This window comes from Canis lupus, chromosome 12 (assembly GCF_048164855.1).
Source record: "Canis lupus baileyi chromosome 12, mCanLup2.hap1, whole genome shotgun sequence".
NCBI classification, from domain to species: domain Eukaryota; kingdom Metazoa; phylum Chordata; class Mammalia; order Carnivora; family Canidae; genus Canis; species Canis lupus.
The window spans coordinates 6,021,101-6,040,454 of record NC_132849.1 but is presented as its reverse complement, the minus strand read 5'-3'; the positions used below and the strand labels follow the sequence as shown (position 1 = coordinate 6,040,454).

The 19,354-nt window shown below is 45.3% G+C and overlaps 2 non-coding genes across 2 annotated transcripts; one reads left to right on the top strand and one right to left on the bottom strand.

Annotated features, from left to right (window-relative positions):
• The first annotated feature begins 11,811 nt into the window (after positions 1 to 11,811).
• Positions 11,812 to 11,884, top strand: TRNAV-CAC (transfer RNA valine (anticodon CAC)). The gene has a single exon. It is a non-coding gene; the product is annotated as a tRNA-Val (tRNA).
• Positions 11,885 to 15,250: 3,366 nt separating this feature from the next.
• On the bottom strand, positions 15,251 to 15,324 carry TRNAN-GUU (transfer RNA asparagine (anticodon GUU)). Its single transcript has one exon. It is a non-coding gene; the product is annotated as a tRNA-Asn (tRNA).
• Between the last annotated feature and the right edge of the window lie 4,030 nt (positions 15,325 to 19,354).

Below are 19,354 nucleotides of genomic sequence, written 5' to 3'. Positions count from 1 at the left end.
TAAATGTTATTGAGCACCTGGTATCAGATACCAAAACTACATTGTGTCTCACACCGTGGGAACTGAGATAAGTCAGGCAAAAATTCTGCCTTCACAGGCATCTGTAAGCAGAGCAGCAGTCTTATACATGTCTACCTGTGGAGGACCCAAAGAAATAATGATAGAATCCTGAGAGTTTTTGTTCACTCTTGTACTTCCTGAACAGGTCTAGCAAAAGTTACATCCCAGAGGTCTCTAGAATACACAGGGAGAAGTAGTATATCTATAGGAACTGGCAGGTTTCAGATCACTCTCATTTGGATTTTTTTTTTCTGCAGTTAGTTTATTTCTGAAAATAAGTATCCATTGATTAGTCTTTTGCAATTAAATATAAAAGCCAGACATCTTATTCTGGAGCTATGAAACATATAAAGTAGCCTCAAAATTACCAGATTTCCAGGCTGTAAAGCTGATTAAGACAAATCCTGGATGGCAGGAAAGGATTCTTTATTTTATTTATTTATTTTTTATAATTCTATTTTTTTTTATTTTTATTTATTTATGATAGTCACAGAGAGAGAGAGAGAGGCAGAGACATAGGCAGAGGGAGAAGCAGGCTCCATGCACCGGGAGCCCGACGTGGGATTCGATCCCGGGTCTCCAGGATCGCGCCCTGGGCCAAAGGCAGGCGCCAAACCGCTGCGCCACCCAGGGATCCCAGGAAAGGATTCTTTTTTTTTTTTTTTTTTTAAATTTTTTTTTTTTAATTTATTTATGATAGGCACACAGTGAGAGAGAGAGAGGCAGAGACACAGGCAGAGGGAGAAGCAGGCTCCATGCACCGGGAGCCCGACGTGGGATTCGATCCCGGGTCTCCAGGATCGCGCCCTGGGTCAAAGGCAGGCGCCAAACCGCTGCGCCACCCAGGGATCCCCCAGGAAAGGATTCTTTAGATGAGTCACTAGTCACAGCAAACTAGTGACTTACATTTTCTTGTACTGGAAGGTAATATTGAGAACTGTCATACCCTCCAGCAAGGGGGAGACCCATAGAGGGACATTTTTAGTTCAGGACTCAGCCATTCAGTCTCCCATATTTTACAATCAATTTCCCTCAAAATAATTTACTTTGAAACATTTCAAACCTATAGAAAAATTGGAAGAATACAATTATCACTCTATTCTGTTCATCTGAATTCAACAATGTTTGCTTGTTCCTTTTCTCTGTCTACATAGACCCAAACCTGCATTCCCATTGGTTTGGTAAATGCAAGGCCACTTCACCACTAATACTTCAGAATATATTTCCTGATATTAAGGTCATTATTCTGTATAACCATACAATTATACAATTAATACAATTCAATTATCACATTTAAGAACTATATCTAATATATGCTGCATTTATAACTTTTTCCATTGTTTAGAAAATGTCTTATCTATATATATGTATATAGATATAGATGCATTTAATATCTGTGGCTGTATCATACATATATGAGAGAGATTAAGGATTAAGAGTATATGTTATGAAAAAAAAAGTGTATATTATGGGGGATCCCTGGGTGGCTTAGTGGTTTAGTGCCTGCCTTCAGCCCAGGGCGTGATTCTGGAGACCCTGGATTGAATCCCACGTCAGGCTCCCTGCATGGAGCTTGCTTCTCCCTCTGCCTGTGTCTCTGCCTCTCTCTCTGTGTGTGTCTCTCATGAATAAATAAATAAATTCTTAGAAAAAAAAAAAGGAGTGTATGTTATGGTACTGATATTTTCCCAGGCTCTAATTGTTATTTTTAATTTTTATTTATTTTTATATTTTTTTAAAAGATTTTATTTATTTATTCAGGAGAGACACAGATAGGCAGAAACACAGACAGAGGGAGAAGCAGGTTCACTGCAGGGAGCCTGATGTGGGACACAATCCCAGGATCCCAGGACCCCGGGATCTTGATCTGAGCTGAAGGCAGACACTCAACCACTGAGCCACCCAGGGGCCCCCCTACCTGACTCTAATCAACTTACACTTCAGTCCTTATTACCTGGAACTCTGTTCTGATATCTTTGTTTTTGTTGTTTCTGATGGCATTACATTTTTGAAGAGGACAGGCTAGTTATCTTGTTCAGTATCCTACCTTCTGATCAACATTTTTCAAAAATGTTGGTATTTGTGTTTCCTGTTGCATCCTGTCAACAAGCAAGCTGTTCAAGAACAAAGCAACAAAATATTGTGAATACTTTTACATTGAAAATACTAAAGGAAATGCAGCATCTGCACAGCAAACTCTGTGTTGTGGCAGCAGTAGCCTCAGCTCCAATCCAAAACTAGGTCTGGCATCTGTGACTAGTCTTTTGGTTTGCTTTTAATCCCAGCACTGACTGTGACCATGTTTTGCCTGCAGAGATTTACTGCTGACTCACCAGCAGATGTGGTCAGAAGGGAAGGAAAACCCACAGTAAGCACTTCCAGAGCCAAGCATTTGGGAAACTTGGACATGCCTCATGTCTGAGCATGTGCAGAGACTACTCCAAAATGCTTCCTCTCAAGGAGACCTGTCTATAGTTTCCATTGATGCAATAGTGCCATCATAGCTATTTTTCTGGTTGAGATATTTAAAATAGTGGGGACTTTTTAGGAGAAATGAGGATGAGCTTAGTGCATTTTAAATAAAATCCAAACTCCTCTAGCCATAGGTCTACATGGGTTTATCTCCATTCCCCATCAATAGGGATACTATTACTTCCAGCACCATTTATTGGACCTATTTCCTTCCCTCATTGAACTGCATTTTACTGAAAACCAGTTGACCAAATAGATGTCAATTTCAGGGCTCTCAATTCGGCCTATTAGTGTATGTATCCTGCTGCCACTAGCACATTGCCTTGCCTGTCATAGCTTATAATAAGTAGTCTTTTTAAAAAAAAGATTTGTGGGGATCCCTGGGTGGCGCAGCGGTTTGGCGCCTGCCTTTGGCCCAGGGCGCAATCCTGGAGACCCGGGATCGAATCCCACATCAGGCTCCCGGTGCATGGAGCCTGCTTCTCCCTCTGCCTGTTGTGTCTCTGCCTCTCTCTCTCTCTCTGTATGACTATCATAAATAAATTTTAAAAATGTTTAAAAAAATAAAAATAAATAAAAAAAAGATTTGTTCTAGAGAGGGAGAGGGTGGGGGGAAGAAGAGAGAGAGAGGAAAGGAACCTCAAGCAGACTCCCCACTGAGCATGGAGCCTACTGCTGCAGGGCAGGTCTGGGGGGTTCCATCCCATAATCCTGAGATATGACCTGAGTGGAAACTGAGAGTTGGATGCTCAATGGACTGAGCCACCCAGGCACCCCAAAAAGTCTTAAATCAGGTAGTGCAAGTCCTCTACTTCTGGCCTTCTTTTTCAACAGCTCAATTTTGAAAAATGTAAAACTCTATGTAACAGATTAAGATGTGCTGTCATTTTCATCTCATTTCATTGTAGGACACATGCTTACTTATGTATTGGTTGACCCCTGTGGTCAAAGATTCTCTGTTGTATTCTCTAGGAAAAGTAGATCTATTATCTGCAGGCTGAGGAACAGGCAAAATGTCTGCTGTGACACTCAGCAGAATCTGGATTTTTCCTGAACAAAAAAAATTTAGATCACTTTTCTAGTCTTTGATCTTAGGTGTGTTTCCTTTACTTATTTCTAACTGTGAAATAAAACCTTATAAAGCCTTGTGTTATTTATAATTTTTCTTTCTAGGAAAATAGAGCCTTTTAAAAAAATTTATTTATTGGGAGCATCAGCTGGGTGAGGAGCACAGGGAGAAGCAGACTCCCCAATAAGCAGAGACTCCAAGATCATGACCCAAGCTGAAGGCAGATGCCCAACCGAGCCACCTAGGTGCCCCAGAAAATAGAGTCCTATATAGGATCCCTAATTTGCTAACCAGATTATAAGATCTATGTTGCAAACTGAAGATTATGAAAGAAGATGAGAGAGAGGCAAAGATACAGAAGGGGAAGAATAGTCTGGAAACAGAATACTAATATTAGGATTTGGCAGTAAATGTCAGTTTGAGAAAGGGAAGAGATTGGATGAACATAACTAGGGAAAAAAAACTTCAGTGGAAACAACAGACATTCAGGGTGCCTGGCTGGCTCACCTGGTAGAGTGTGTAACTCCTGATTTTAGGGTTGTGAGTTCAAGTCCCACATCAGGTGTGGAGCCTACTTAGAAAAACCGACATTTAAAGTCCCTTTTATGACATTGTTTATTTGCTAATATATAATTCTTTTCCATCTTTGTAAATGTGGCAAAGTTGAGCTTGATGTATTATATGTTCTTTGGAATGTTTATTTTTACTTTATTTTTTTTTAAAGTAAGCTCTATGCCCAATGTGAGCTTGAGCTCACGACCCTGAGATCAAGAGTGGCACGATCTACTGACTGAGCTAACCAGGCACCCCTGGAATGTGTATTTTTAAAAAGTTATACTTAAGATATTCATCTGTGAATCTCATAACCACATACATGGCCCTGTCAGCTGTGCACTGAGGGTAAAATGGGCTCACACTGGAGATCTACCTGGGAAAGTGCAATTAAAATTAAGGAGAGAGGTAGTGACTGTCTCAAAGATAGCTTTCCCTAATGTAGCAGTTTTCCTATTCCCTTCATACCTGATTCCTTATTTTTTGAGAAGTTTAAATAATCTTTACACATAACATGAGGCTTGAATTCATAACCCAGAGATCAGGAGTCCCATGCTCCTCTGAGCTAGCCAACACTTCCTTTCTTCTTTGAACAAGGGCAGATGAAAAATACTCAGTTGCAGCCTTGGAATCCACAGAAATACTGGCGAAGGAAGTTCAGGGCAAGATTGGAGATTGTCCACTCACTATAGTCTGGCCAATGCCTGTTTGCTTTACTTTGGCAAAGAGACTCAACTCATTTGCACCAGCCATGAGCCAACAGGGATCCTGATGAGGTTGACTTTTGGTAACTTTAGATCCTGAAAACTCATGGGATTTCTTCCCTTCTCTTTGAACGAAGTCTTAGCTAATAATAGGAGGGATTCACTGCTTTTCTTTCTGGTCAGCACTCGTTTGGGGTCCCTCATGGACATGTCCAGGGTAGGTAGCTGACTTCTAGGCGTCTCTCCCAATCTGGTTGTTTTTCAATGACCAGAAGTGACCCATGACAGAACCCCTGCTTGTGGGACAAAGGATCTGGATAGCAGTGCAGGCTGTAGAGACTACAATTCAGCCCAGGTTGCCCTGAGGGTACTGTTCACTTGCTCCCTGGGTTTCTGGTAAAGAAAATACTATCGCTAAATCTTCTCTGCAGGCTAAACTGAATAAGGTGTGAGGTTTCAAAAAGGTCAAGAACAACTTTACTGAACTTTACTGCCCTGGCCTTCCAGGACAGGCTTGAATGGGGCTAATTTTAGGATAAAACCAAAGAAAAGGAGCAATGGTAGCACAACTGGAGGATTCGGAGACCAAAGTCTCAAATCTCAACCTCTGAATAAGGTAAGGGCCATGCATTGGATGGCTTTCCCACATTTATAAAGAGAGTCGTTAGCCCAAATTCAGTGACTGGACAGGAGTCGTAGCGCCCATCAGTGTTTCTCAACAGAGGACAAGCTTGCCTACCCCTATCCCCATTCCCCTTCCCCATTAGGACATTGCTTAAGGTCTGGAAACTTTGATTATCACTTGAGAGTGTGTTTGGCCTCTACTGGCACTTAGTAAGCAGAGGCCTGGGAAGCCCCAGCCTAAGGTGCATTCAAATAGCATGATGCACAGAAATCCCTGCAGAACGAAGAGTTACCACATCAGTATGGGTGGTGCGATGCTGAGACCCCGTGGTGTAGATCAATGTCCACACTGTATTTACCAGACTATACTAATTACTGACTTACTGGATATAGAGTCTGAGGAAAACTGGTGTCAGAGAGAAGACTTTGGCCTGGGCCCATCATGGGGAGGCAGAGTTGGCATTAGCTAAAGCGGAAGAACCGCAGGGGCCGCAGGTTGTGGCGGAGACCCGGGGTCCAGCTGGGCCGCCCGGCCTTCCTTGAGGCGGTCTCCGTCCGCGCGGCTCGGCGGCCGCGTCCCTCGGGGTCCTCCGGGCGAGGCGCCCCCCCCCCCCGGGTTCTCACGCCGGCGCCTCCCCTCCCGCGCCCTCGCGGCTCCTCGTGTCCGCCCGCGGCCGCCTCCCAAAGGTGCGTCTCCGCGGCAGCCCCGAGGTGCGGCCGGACGTGTGGACCTGGCGGGGCTCGGGCGCGCCTTTGCTTTCTCTGAACGCTCAGTGCGTGGCCCGAGGGCTTGGTTTTGGGGGAAGAAGGCAAGGGACAGTCCTCTGGATCTTCCCCGGAAGGAAGGGCGGCGGCCCCCAGGACCCCAGGATCGGTGAGTGGTCGGAGCTTCTGGCGCGTAGGTCTACGGAGGGGACGGAGGGGGCGAGAAAACCAAGTAACATGCGGTGCCCTGGTGACGTCGTGGCGGGGACTCGGCGCTTTTCCCCGCCACGGCTTGGGCTAGATTCTGGGTCAGGAGTTTTGGCCACGTCTCCCTTCACGCGGGAATTCTGTTTAGCCCTGAGTCCTCGGCGTGTTGCAAAAGACGGCTGCAGAAGAGGCTCCGGGGAAGAAGGGGAGGTGGTGGGGGTCCCCTGGTGGCTTCTCAGACTCAGTGCTGAGCACCCAGCCCCCCGCTCGCCACAGGGGACCCTCTGACCTGTGCGCGCCCTGCGTTCCGTCGGAGGACCCCCGCTCTGGTCCTGCCTGCATCTCACACGCGGGCTGTGTGCCTGAAAAGCGACCAAAGCGCTTGTGCGAACTGACCCGGTCAAGCGCAGACAGGAACCTCGCCCTGGTCGGGCCGACCCCGCGCTCTCGCGGTCGCCGCGCCTGAGCCGCTCTGCGGACGGTGAGCGACAGGCACAGCCTCTGGGCATCCCCTGGAAGTGGAAATGGGCTGCTCTGCTCAGCGGGTCCGGTTCTCTGTGCTTGTGAACTGCTCTGGGGGCGTGTGGAGGAGATGCCTGGAGGCCGTGGGGCGAGGAAGGGAGGCACAGGAGCGGTGGGTGAGGTCCTCGCTCCGCGGAAGAGCTGCAGTTGTTCGCAGGTTGTTACCCTCTCCTGAAACGGGACAGACTTTTGTAGGCTGTAGCCAACAATGAAAGGCTCTTTGTGTACTAAATATATATTTCTCAACAAATTAAGATGTCAAAATTTCCCCCTGCTTTATTCTTTTTCCTCTTCTTGAACTCTACATATGTTAGAACTTTTGATATTGCCCTACAGGTTGCTAAGGTTCTGTTTATTTTCTTTTTTTCAATTATTTTTCTTTGTGCTTCAGGTAGGATGATTTCTGTTTCTCTCCCTTGAAATTCACTGAATTTTTGCCATTTCTATTATGCAGTTAAATCCATCCAGTGATTGTTTTTTGAGAACTCTTTCCAATGTCAACATTTACATTTGGTCCTTTATTTACTATTTCTATTTCCTGATACTTTTTTCTAACTTTTTATTTATTATGGTTATATTTTCCTTTACAATCTCAAAATATTTATAATTCTGGCTTAGTATTTCTTACCTCTTACTTTCAACATTTGGATGAAGTCTAGGTCAGTCTTCCATGATTGTCTTATCTTGAGTATGGGTAGAGTAATATCAGAGTAATATACCAGAATATTTTGGGTTGTATTGTGGATACTGCGAATGGTACACATACAGACTCTGGATTGCTGTGTATTACAAAAGCATTGGATTTTTATAAAAACAGGCTTAGTTGATAACAAATTGCAAATTCTCTGCCTCGCAGTGGATGACAGGTGAAATCTCAGTTGTCACTTTAGCTTTTGCAGAACCACTTGGAGGTTGCCCAACATGTATTATGCAGGAGTCAGCCAGAAACTTGGGCAGAAGTTTACACACAATTTAGAACTTCCCTTCAGTGGCTTTTTCCTTTTTGAGATTCCTCTCCACCTCTTGGTTTCTCAACTGTTATGCTTGCCTAAACATTGTCCTCTGTTCCTTTAATCCAATAAGACAGTTTGGTTGTGTACTGGGATTTAGCTGACCCAAATAGGGCAGACCAACGTGTGCTCTCAGCCAAAACTGCAAAGTGGAAAACTCACCATATGCGGTTCTACCTTGTGTCTGCTGGCTTTGTTCATCTCCCTAGCACCTTGAAATAATATTTTAGAAACATGTTTCCCTAGTTTTAGTTGTTATCTGTATGAGTACTCTGAAAAAAGTAAGCAATCATTACCAGAAGCTTAACTCATTCTCTCAGTAATAGCAGCTTAGCAAATTGGGCTTGAATCTCTGCATGGTTGTCTACGTTTGGCACAAGCTGCTTAATAGATCTCTAAAGTCACTGCCCCGAGTGTGAAAAGGAGATATGACAAAAACCAAGTTGTGTGGAAGAAGATAAATAGGGACACAAGTAAAGGGATTGACCCCTCCAAAGAGTCACCAGCAGTGGACTCAAGCAGAGCATCACCACTTTTCTTTCTTCATCAGTTTTAGGGCTTCACAAATTGCAAGGAGACCAGACCCTTCTGCATCTGCCCCATTATGGTACACCATCAAACTCCTCTGTACACAAAGGAGATGGCTCCTGCGTGCTGAGGCTGAACAAGCAAGCACATCCCCTAGCTGGAAATCGAGCTGGACTGAAGCTATGAAAGCACTGAATTCTGACCACTAGACCACTGGGGAATTGACGTCTAGGTCTCTCCTGCCCTCTCATGATAGCAACATTGGAATAGTACTCTAGCTGGTTTCCTCCCCCTATCTTTCCTTGTCTCGCCTGCTCCTCCAGGGATAATCTAAAAGACCCTACCTTCCAAATTTTCTCTAAAAGGCAAGCCCACAGGCGAAACCCCAGGTATCCTGTCCCCCAAGTAGAACGCTTCCTAGGCGGCCAGGTGCCCAAGTCACAGAGGGAATTTGCACCTCTCAGCTACAGCACAGCACTGACCTGGAAACTCACCTTTTCCTTGCAACAAGGAGGAGAGCAGGTTGCAGGGAGGAGGCGGCGGGAAGAAAGGCACCCAGAGTGAGGAGGGGGCGAGCACTGAGGATTGACAAAAGGAGGATTCAGACGGAGCAGGAATGCGGACAGGGTGTATGGAGATTTTCAAGCAAGGTCTTGAACAGAACTCCTGGTGTTTCCTCTAGAACATTTGTAACGGACCGTGTTTCCATCTCCATTGGAATCCTTTGTTCCCATCTTTCCAATGCTCTGAGCAAAAACACTTAAGAGTTCTGACTCCAATGTTTTGCTCAACCTCCACATCATGTCAGAATTCATGTTTTCCTGTCAGTCAACTATGGATATTGGTCTATGCTATCCTCCTTGTTCTTGATCTCCGAATTAGAGCAAACTCTCTTGATAAACATGGAGAGGTCAATTAAAATAAGTTATCCTTGTCTCTCTCAAAGTCTTAGGTTCCAGAAGCTTAGTCTCAGAATGGTTGGGTAAATGTGATTCAATGTTTGGGTCTGATAGTGAACAGTCAAGAAAGAATTCTTGAGACATTTTCAGTGCAAAAAGGTGGTTTTATTACAGCACAGGATTAGGACTCATGGGCAGAAAAAGTCACATTTTAACTGTGAGAGGTGACTGATTATGCAGGGTTTTTTTTTTGTTGTTGTTGTTGTTCCTTCGTTTGTTTATTTTTCAATCCTGTGTGGAGGGGAAGGTGATGTTAGGGCTCCAGGAAATTGAACCTAATGGGTTCCTGGAGATCTGGCTATTATTAAGATGGTGTTTTTCTTGTAAATCAGTAAGACAGTGACAAATTGATGGAATTTCATGTCCTGCATGGCTGTGATCTTTTATCAGTTGACCATGTGTTTTTTTATTTCTTTGTTCTTGGGCAGGAGGATGTCACACATATCCTACCGAGGGTGGGAGGGGAAGGAATATGTGGAGTATCAGTTTGCCTTTCCCTTCTAGAGCTTGCCTTTTGTTATATCATCCCTGGGGTTGGCTTGTCTTTGCACTTTTTCTTTGGCTCTGCCCTCAACTTCAGCCTCTTACTGGTCTGTCCACTCTTTGTACCGCTTCTCCCCTAGAGGAGTCAGGAATCCAACACCTTCCAGTTCAGCCTTCAGGGGAGCTACAGGCGGCACTTTGGTAGATAATGGCAGGATCCTGAGAGGTGCACGTGCGCTCAGAGTGTTTATGGTTTCTCCAGTGACTGCAAACCTTCACACAACTGTAGAGGGAAGGCAGCTGCTCCCTTTGTTCTGTCCAGGAGGGACCTCAAAAGTGTCTGACAAAACGGAAAAATGATAGATCTTCTCCTCTGACTGGGCAGGGAAACACAGAGATCAAGAAGGGAAAGAAAGGGGGAACATGTCATGAAATTTCCTGATCTAAGTCGGCCTGGTCTGAAAATGCCCTCCCCTCCTACCCACAGTTGCTGATGAGAATGATATGGTCCATTCCTGTCCCCATCTCCAGTTTGAGCCATAGTTGAAAAAGGCCAACGATCTTGGCCTGGTATCTAATAAAGTCATTAGATCTTCAAATTATTAAGTTGCATTTTTGCTCTTTAACAGAGGCAAACCTGAAAACATACCAGACATTACCTTTCTCTGAAAACTATCCTTACTTCTTTGCTAAAATTCACACTCCAAGACCTGTTGAGCAGGAAAACTAAAAAGGCAAATAAAAAATTTGGGGTTTTGCAAAAGTTGAAATAAAACTGCCCAGAAAAAAAGAATCCCAAGACCACTGAGGGAGAAATCCTATGATCATGAAATCTGCATGGGCTGTCCCTGGGTCCTCCACCTTCAGGCAAATTCTGAAATCTCTGTGGTCTGTATTCCACCTGACAGCCTGATCTTCAAGTATATTTAATACAGGCCACAATACATGGTTTGGCCTATGTTGGACATCTTCAAACAGACAAATGACCTAAGGACATCACCTTCTGCTACGAACCTGCTAAAAGACGAAAGTGTGATTAAAATATTGGATTTACAATTGGAGAAAGACAATCATAATATGGTTTCACTCCTACGTGGCGTATAAGAAATAGTGAAAGGGACCATAAGGGAGGAGGGGGAAATTAAATGGGGTAAAATTAGAGGAAGACAAACCATAAAAGACTATTAACTCAGGGAAACACACAAAGGGTTGCAGAAGGGTGAGGGGATGTCGTGACTGGTGGTGACCAGCATTAAGGAAAGCATGTGATGGGATGGGCACTGGGTGTGGTATTCTATGTTGGCAAATTGAATTTAAATAAAATTTAGAAAAATAAAATATGGACTTAGTCCAGTAGAAAAAGTGACAGCGGCAGGAATGGGAAGGACCGCCTGGGCCGAGGGGACCGCGGAGGAGCGCACAGCGAAGGGCTGGGAAGAGGCGCTCAGGGCCGGGGCCGCGGGGCCCGCGGGGGCGGGGGGAGCCGGTCCCCGGGCTCCTGGGAGGATTCCCAGCCCCGAGCGCTGACCGCCCCGCGGGGACCGCCCCGGCGACCGCCCCGGAGGGCGGGTGACCCCAAGGGGGCGGCGGGGGCGCCTGGGGCTCGGACGCAGCTGACCCGCCCCCCCTTCTCCCGGAAGGGGGTCCCAGCACTGGGGTCCCTCCAATCGGATCTGGAAACCCTGCGTTGGATGCGGATCCCGAAGCCGGACTGCCGAGGCCCCCAGAGTCTTGGGCGCCCGGGATGGTGGAGACGCGGAACCCCAGCCGGGCCGCTCGGGGCTGCGGTCCCCCGGCCTGCGGGCTCGCGGGTGCTCCCAGGGGCCTTTGCACTCGGCAAAGAAACTGGTGGGCAGAACAGTAGTGGCAGCACCAGGCTTTTCAGGGTCCTGGCAGAGGGCGCCGCCGGCGGCCTGGTTTCCGTAGTGTAGTGGTTATCACGTTCGCCTCACACGCGAAAGGTCCCCGGTTCGAAACCGGGCGGAAACAGCCCTCTTTCTTACCCCAAGTTCTATTCTTGCTCCAAACACGCAAAGGACCATGGGCTCGGCCAATGGGGCCTGGGCCGGCTTGCGCAGCTCCCTTTGCCATTCAGAAATAAACAAACAAAACAAACCTCACGCCTGAGGCTGGATGGGGTTCTGCTGCTGCCTGAAAGACTCAGACTCGCCAGCACTTAACAACCTGACTGGCCTCCTTGGTCTGCTCCCCCTCACGCTGGAGATCAGGCCAAGAAGAGCACACAGGGCAACCTGGACTTCAGGTTACTTTTACATCCAGAAGACCCCTGATCTGCTCCTCTGGCCCTAAGTCTCCTCTACAGGCTGACGGGTGCTATGGCTCTGAAAACCAACACGTTCTTCCCTGTGCAGCAACCTTGGGCAGCAACCTTGGCTTTCCCCCCAACCCCCCCCCCACACACACCCCACCATTACTGAAAGGTAGATTTCCCTGTCAGAACTAAAGAAAACCAACAGCACCTGGGACTCAATCCAAAGATGCGTAGATTAAGAGCTTTGGGCTCCACCTAATGAGCCCACGGGGACGCCAAAGGAGCCTTTCAGGTACCGTCCTCAGGGCCCTTGGACTAGTTCGAGGTCATGAAGTAGAGGGACTCTGCTCCTTGCCTGCTGAGAGCCAAGGCCGCCCCTTACTCCTAAGGAAACGGAGGCTCAGAAAGAGAGCATGGCCCTGGCTCTGCCACACACAGGGCTAAGCTAGACCAGAATGCAGCACAGGCCAGTGCCCTCGTGGTCAGGCCTCAGAGCCCCAGGTGTGGCTGAGGCTGGGAGAGGTGAGGAGCAGGGGGTAGGGCTGGAAGCCATTGGCAGCTGGATTCAGCCCTGGGCCCATGGGACACCTCCCCACCCCGCTGTTGCTCTCTCTGACTGGGAAATCTAACCTTTATTTTCTGGGTTTTCATCTGCTGGCGCCAAAGCATGGGTCCCTTTGGGACTACACTCTGTCACTCCTCTAAGGCCAACAAGCAAACTTTGAAACATACAGAACAAGTTGCAGGAGTGGTAATATACTGTATCCCTCCCCTAAGTGCACCAGTGAACATTTTCCCGCATTTACTTTCTCCCTCCATCCTCATATTTACAGACTGGACATCATTTGAAGGCACCTGGCAGACATCTCAAGACAATTGGTTAGGCTGCTCTTGCTCCCTCCCTTGGGCAATGTCCCTCCAAACCAGCATGACCTTTCTTCAGAGGCCAGGGGAGCGCTTTGTCCTCTGGAGGAGACCCCGCTTGTCCCTTCAGGAACCAGACATCTCTTGCCTGCAGGCTGCAGAGAAGCTTCAGGCAGGTGGAGTGTTATTTGCCTCTTCCGGGATAGTGCAGGCCAGGCGTGCCCTGTGCTTGTAGGAACAGGATTAGGTGGCCATGCCCCCAGCACTGCCTGCCCTCTGGGCTCCTTCTGGTGGGCAGTGGGTCTAGGGTCAGCCTGAGCTCTAGAACCTTCCCACCCCGGGGAGAGACCCTTCAGGGAAGTGCAGCTGCCCCCTTGGCTCCTGCCCTCCTGGCTCTCTCTACCCTACAGGGATCTTAGAGGGTCCTGGCCCAGCCAAAGCTGAAGAATCCTTTCCTGGGGTGGGAGGGGGAAGGGAGCAGGTGGAAAATTCTCCAAAGGGAAGGGGAAAGTTTTCAAGAGCTTTCTGGAATTATCTGCATCGGTGCTGTCAGGTAGGTGGCTGCCCTGTGATGATGGAGCTTAGTCTTGTCCTGCCTTGAGTTGGTCCCAGCTCCAGTCTGAGTCCAAACAGACACAGGCAACCTGATTTGAGGTGTGTATTCAATTGTGCCTCTCCCCAAAGTGGGGTAGTGACGGAGCTTCTATTTCTGGGACCCCCACTGGGGGTCCAAAGATGCTATTGATGGGGTTTCCTTCCTTCCTTCCTTCCTTCCTTCCTTCCTTCCTTCCTTCCTTCCTTCCTTCCTTCCTTCCTTTCTTCCTTCTTTCTTTCCTTCCTTGTTTTCTTCCTTCTCCCTCTTTCTTTCCCTCTCTTTCTTTCTCTCTTTCTTACTTTCTTCTGGTGTTATTTTTAAGTAATCACTACACCCAAGGTGTGTCAGCTAGAGCTCACAGTCCTGAGATCAAGAGTGAAGAGTCCCATGCTCTACCAAGTGAGCTAGCCAGGTGCCCCTCACATTTCCTTTCCCGCTGAATCTGTGACTCAGGGAAGGAAACAAAAACAAAACCAAGAAATAGTTTAGCTGTAGATAAATTAGTCGTCTCAGTGCTAGGTACAAGAACAAAAAATCAGGTGGACAGTAAGGATGAATCTCAAATACTTAAACACTTCAAAGGATTTTAATATTTTCTATATAATGGCACAGAAGATGTATATATCATGTCATATTTCATAAAAGGACTCCTAGTGTGCATCAGATTGGTTTGATGTTTTTGATCTAAAAACTGCTTTATGTTGCCTTCTAGATTTACTAATAATGCAGAAAATATTGATAGACAGTATTGTAGTTGATACAAGTCTTGGGCTTATTTTCTCTTCAAACTCCTAGGAACACTTAGCTGCCTAAATTTCCTCTACTGGTCTAACGAACACGCTTTCCTTCCAATACTATTTAAGAGCTTATACGATACCAAAGTATGTATTTCAGTAAGTTACATATATAATAAAATTTAATGGAGATTATGTCTTATAATTCTGGCCATCATACTGACTTATTATTCTTACAGTTTGGGGGTGAGAGTGGGGACGGCGGGTAAACCTTTTAAGGTATCTTATATAAATCCGAACATGCATTTCTCCATCATTTGTCAAGTCAATCTGCAATTTCAAGGTCTAGTGTCATCTTTAAGTTCTTCCAATGATATTAAATTGGAGGAATGTGAAGAGGTAGGAGATGGCTTGGAGGGAGGCTGGTAAGTTACAGGTGTGTGCTGCTATGAAGCCTGAAGCGGTCGCTGAAATAACAAAAGAAAGAGTTATAACTAACCCGTCAACAGGGAAAAACAAATTGGATGATATAGGAACCGTGGAAAGACTATGTTAGAGTAATTGCTCTTCCGGGCCTCTACTCTGCAGAAATATTTGTCAGGTGGCCAAAAATATGTGCACGAGAACGAGGATGACAGCCGTTATCTGTAACCATAAACACCTAGGACCAACTTACCGGAGAGTATAAGGAAAGGGACAAAGGATGGCAGCAACTGCACTGTTAAAAGGCATTTAGAGGGTTGCAGCCCTTCGAGGATTTCCGGATTCTCAGCCATGGGTTTTCCTCCTCCAGAGTCCGCGATGGCCTTATGGCCGGCCTCGGCCTCGGCGTCAGCCCTCGGGTTGTGCCCCTGCCAAAGGACGTTTTCTAGGTTCTAAAAAGGCCACCTCGTCCCTGGGTGGGCTCGAACCACCAACCTCTCGGTTAACAGCCGAGCGCGCTAACCGATTGCGCCACAGAGACCTGCAGGCAGTTCCTGCCCACATCCCAGGAGAGAGTGAGCTGTCACTCATAGCCTTGCCTAGAGCACATATGTTAATATTTCCTGAACTAAGGAACATAATCTTATGCACCCAGGATTTAAAAACATATACTAATCAGGGAAATAGAATTTTTTGAACAGTTTAGGGAAACAGAAAACTGTACCTGTGTAAACGAGTCTAGTGAAAAACATAAGAAAAACTTTTTTTTTTTTTTTTAAATACATGATATGGTGGAAATGAGACCAACTGTGTCGGAAATCCCCAACACAAGACTAAATACTGGTAATCATAATGGATTCAAGTCTTGTACACGTGTGTATGAAAGTAAATTCCAGTTACAGTAGTGTAGTAGACAGAAAGGGGGTAAATCTTAAGAGTAGAACAAATCTGTACCAAGCTAATCATGAAATAACTAAAAGGAGGGAAAATATTGAATTTCAGAATTTTTCCTTTAGTGCCTGTGGTTTTTGGTCACACCACTTTGCAGAATGAAGAGGTAGACCAGATGAAGAGTGGTGGACAGCAAAGCAAAGTTATTGAGCAATAGTACACGCTTCCCAAGAGGGAAGGGAACAGAGAAGTTTGCCCTCAGAGTTTCTACATCTAAGGTTTTTATGAGATCATGGCTGGATGTTTTAATCTGATTAACCCTCCTTGCACCTGTCACCCAATCAGGTTTTTGTCCACATACTCATCTACCTATCAAGTAGTTGTTTGTGTGGGAAAGGGCGGAGTGCTCCTCTCAGGATGGTGTGGAATAACAGGATGAGGTCTTTTTCCTTTTAAGGTAGTTTATTCTTAGGATGGTGCCCCTTGCCTTGCCCTGGCCTGCCTTTCTCCCAACTATCCTCCATTAATATGATTCTCAGACAAAGGCAAAGGGTAAAAAGTTTTAAACTGAATGGAGGTGTGTTAAAAAAAAAAAAACAAAATTCAACAGAGTACATTTGAAGATCTAATTCACTTTACTAAGTGATTCATGAACTGGGCAGAATGCCATCTAACAAGTAGGGGTGGGAGCTTCAAGATTTTATACAAAATGTTTTTTATAGGAAAGAGAGTGGGACGAGAAGGTATTAGCAAAAGGAAAGGAAAGATTGATTAGCAATCTCTTTCAAAGGATTGTTTCAGGTAAGGTCACAGCAGGGAGTCTAATTAGGTGCATTACCTTATTTTCCTTTAAGGAAAGGAGAGGGCCCATAGGACATATTTCCTCCTTGGTGCTGACCAGAGAAGTCTAGATTGATTGGCTTAGAATTCTACTCTTGGAGAGACTGAAACTGCCATTAAGTCTTGGTTTGCTGTCCTGGGGGCAAGTGGCACCATGTTGGGCCTATGGATTTCTTTTTCACAGAAATAATGGTCTTGTCCATCTGAAATGTAATCAAACTGCTTTGCCCTGAACTGGCTTTCTTTCATGGTAAAGAAAAGACATCTTGAAGTTAATTTTCACTTATTTGCCCTTTAAAACACAGGAGATTAAAAGAAGGATCACACAATGTTTGCCTTTTCCAGAGACTCAAAAGTGGTCAGATAAGAAAAGTTCAAGTGTTGTTAGAGGCAATTTGTCACGTTCTAACAGGATGCCTGGAGGCCAACAAAGAGAAAGTCAGAGCCAGCTATCAAGAAAGTCAGGCTTATCCAGGTAACACTTCAAAACAAAGCCACCCAGAAGCTGGATCAAACCAAACAGCTCCAAGATGGGTGACAAAGTGGTTTGGAAACCTGACCAAATAAGGAAGAAAAGATGAGACACTCTGCTTCTGAGAGATCCCCACTCCAAGTAATAAATATTCCACCCCCTAGTCAACAACTTTCAATAAAAAATAGAAACCCAAACCCCAAGGAGTATAACTTGTTCTCTCTCTCTGTCTCATATCTCAAGAGTATACTTTTGACTTTAATAAACTTTTCTACTAACCAAAAAATAAATTTAAAAAATTAAAAAAAAAAACAAAAACTTTCTTACTTGTGTCCGTCCCTCTTCTGCTGTGCTGTGTGTCTGTCCTTGAATTCCTTCTTGTGACAAGACCCAGAATCTTTGCCAACATCTTTGGGATGGGCTGGATCAAAGACTAAGGGCCCAGGGTGTCCTCAGTTCACCTGGCAAGAGTATCACACAGATTTTCATTAGTAACTTGGGCACATTCCCAAGCCTTCTTGAATTGTTGCTGGGTCCCGAACACCTTTTTGGGAGAAGAATTGGTGACCATAAGTCCATGCCAGTGGATGTTCTAGAGAATCAATAGCTGGGTTTGTAGTCTAGTCTCTGGGCCAGGCTTCCAATTTAGGGTAGAAGATAGATAGAATTTTTACCTTATGATAAATAGAATTGATAGAATTTTTATGTTAAAGCCCCTTAGTTTCCAGAAGCTGCTAGAACCAGACTTTAGCAATCATATTGTGAAACTTATGGTGGATAAGAGGGCTAAATATTTTGGTTGTGCTCCCCCTGAGTATGCTTGGTTCTTAATGTAGTAAGTAGTGATTCACATCCACCTAGGGACTATTCCCGGCAGAGTCATTCAACTTGTTTCATCCCATTCTTTTATCCTTTCTTTGATTGGTGGTTACTCTTAAGTAATTTATTATTGGTGTTCTCGTCCCGTTTTTTCCACATAGAGATCTTGTGATTTCTCTGATTTTCTCCACCTCTTCATGTTCATAAGTCTGGCTAAAGTTAGAAACCCACACAAAGACAAGTCACACAGCTGGAACAACCCCATCTACTTCCACCTGATCCAATTTTGAGTTCTACAGCTGATGAGTATCATGTGGAAACTCTTGTGGGGCAGAAAGTTTTAGGGGTGGAACAGAAGGATTTATGTAAATGCAGCTATCTTTCCTAGATTTCCAGGGGAGCAATTCCCTAAAGAAATTTTTGTTGGGATGCCTGGGTGGCTCAGTGGTTTAGTGCCTGCCTTTGGGTCCCACATCGGGTTCCCTGCATGGAGCCTGCTTCTCCCTCTGCCTTGTGTATCTCTGCCTCTCTCTCTCTCTCTCTCTCTCTCTCTCTCTCTCTGTGTGTGTGTGTGTCTCTCATGAATGAATAAATAAGATCCTAAAAAAAAAATCTTTTTTGGTCTTCTTTAAGTAACCTGCACATGACTTCATGTTGCAACTCTCATTGTATAAGAATTCCCCATAAAAAAAAAAAAAAAAAAAGAATTCCCCATATGCATGTTTGACTAGCTAAGCTGGTTTCTTTATTTACTTTCTGATTCTTGTCCCACTAAAGTTTGAACTTTGCTTCTGAACTGCTAGTCCAGAGCTTTGATCCCTGGACCTAAAGATAATGTTGGGAAGAGATGGTTCATAAAACTGGTGGAGAAACAAAAATTAACTGTCAGAGAAAAACATGCAGTATGGATTCATTCACTCTGTGAACCAGATATGGTTGTAATGTCCAGTGAATTTTCTTAATCTAAGAGTGCCAAAAATTCTTCCCCTTACATCTGTCTCTGAAGTTCAGAGACTTACCAATGCATCATATGCTTCTTGACTTCTTCAATTAACTGAATCACAGTATTCTTAGAACTTCTAGGGAGAGCTAAGCTATGCCTTTGGAGTTTAAATCCAATATAAAATGGTGTAACTTCCAACTAGATCCCTTTGATAATTGGGTTTAACAAAGAAGTTCCTCTGGCTTTCATGTTCAGTATGTGAACCATGCTTCATGGTTTCTTTCTTTTTTTTTTTTCTTTTCTTTAAGATCTTATTATTTACTCATGAGAGACACCGAGAGAGAGAGAGAGAGAGAGAGAGAGAGAGAGGCAGAGACACAGGCAGAGGGAGAAAGAAGCAGGCTCCTCGCAGGGAGTCCGTGTGGGACTCGATCCTAGGACTCCAGGATCACACCCTGAGCCAAAGGCAGATGCTCAACTGCTGAGCCATCCAGGCACCCCATGCCTCATGGTTTCAACTGGGGTTGGGTAGGGGGTAAAAAAGAGATTGATTGATACTATGGAATGATACTTTAAGGGAGCAGAGATGAAATTTCATTTCTACCC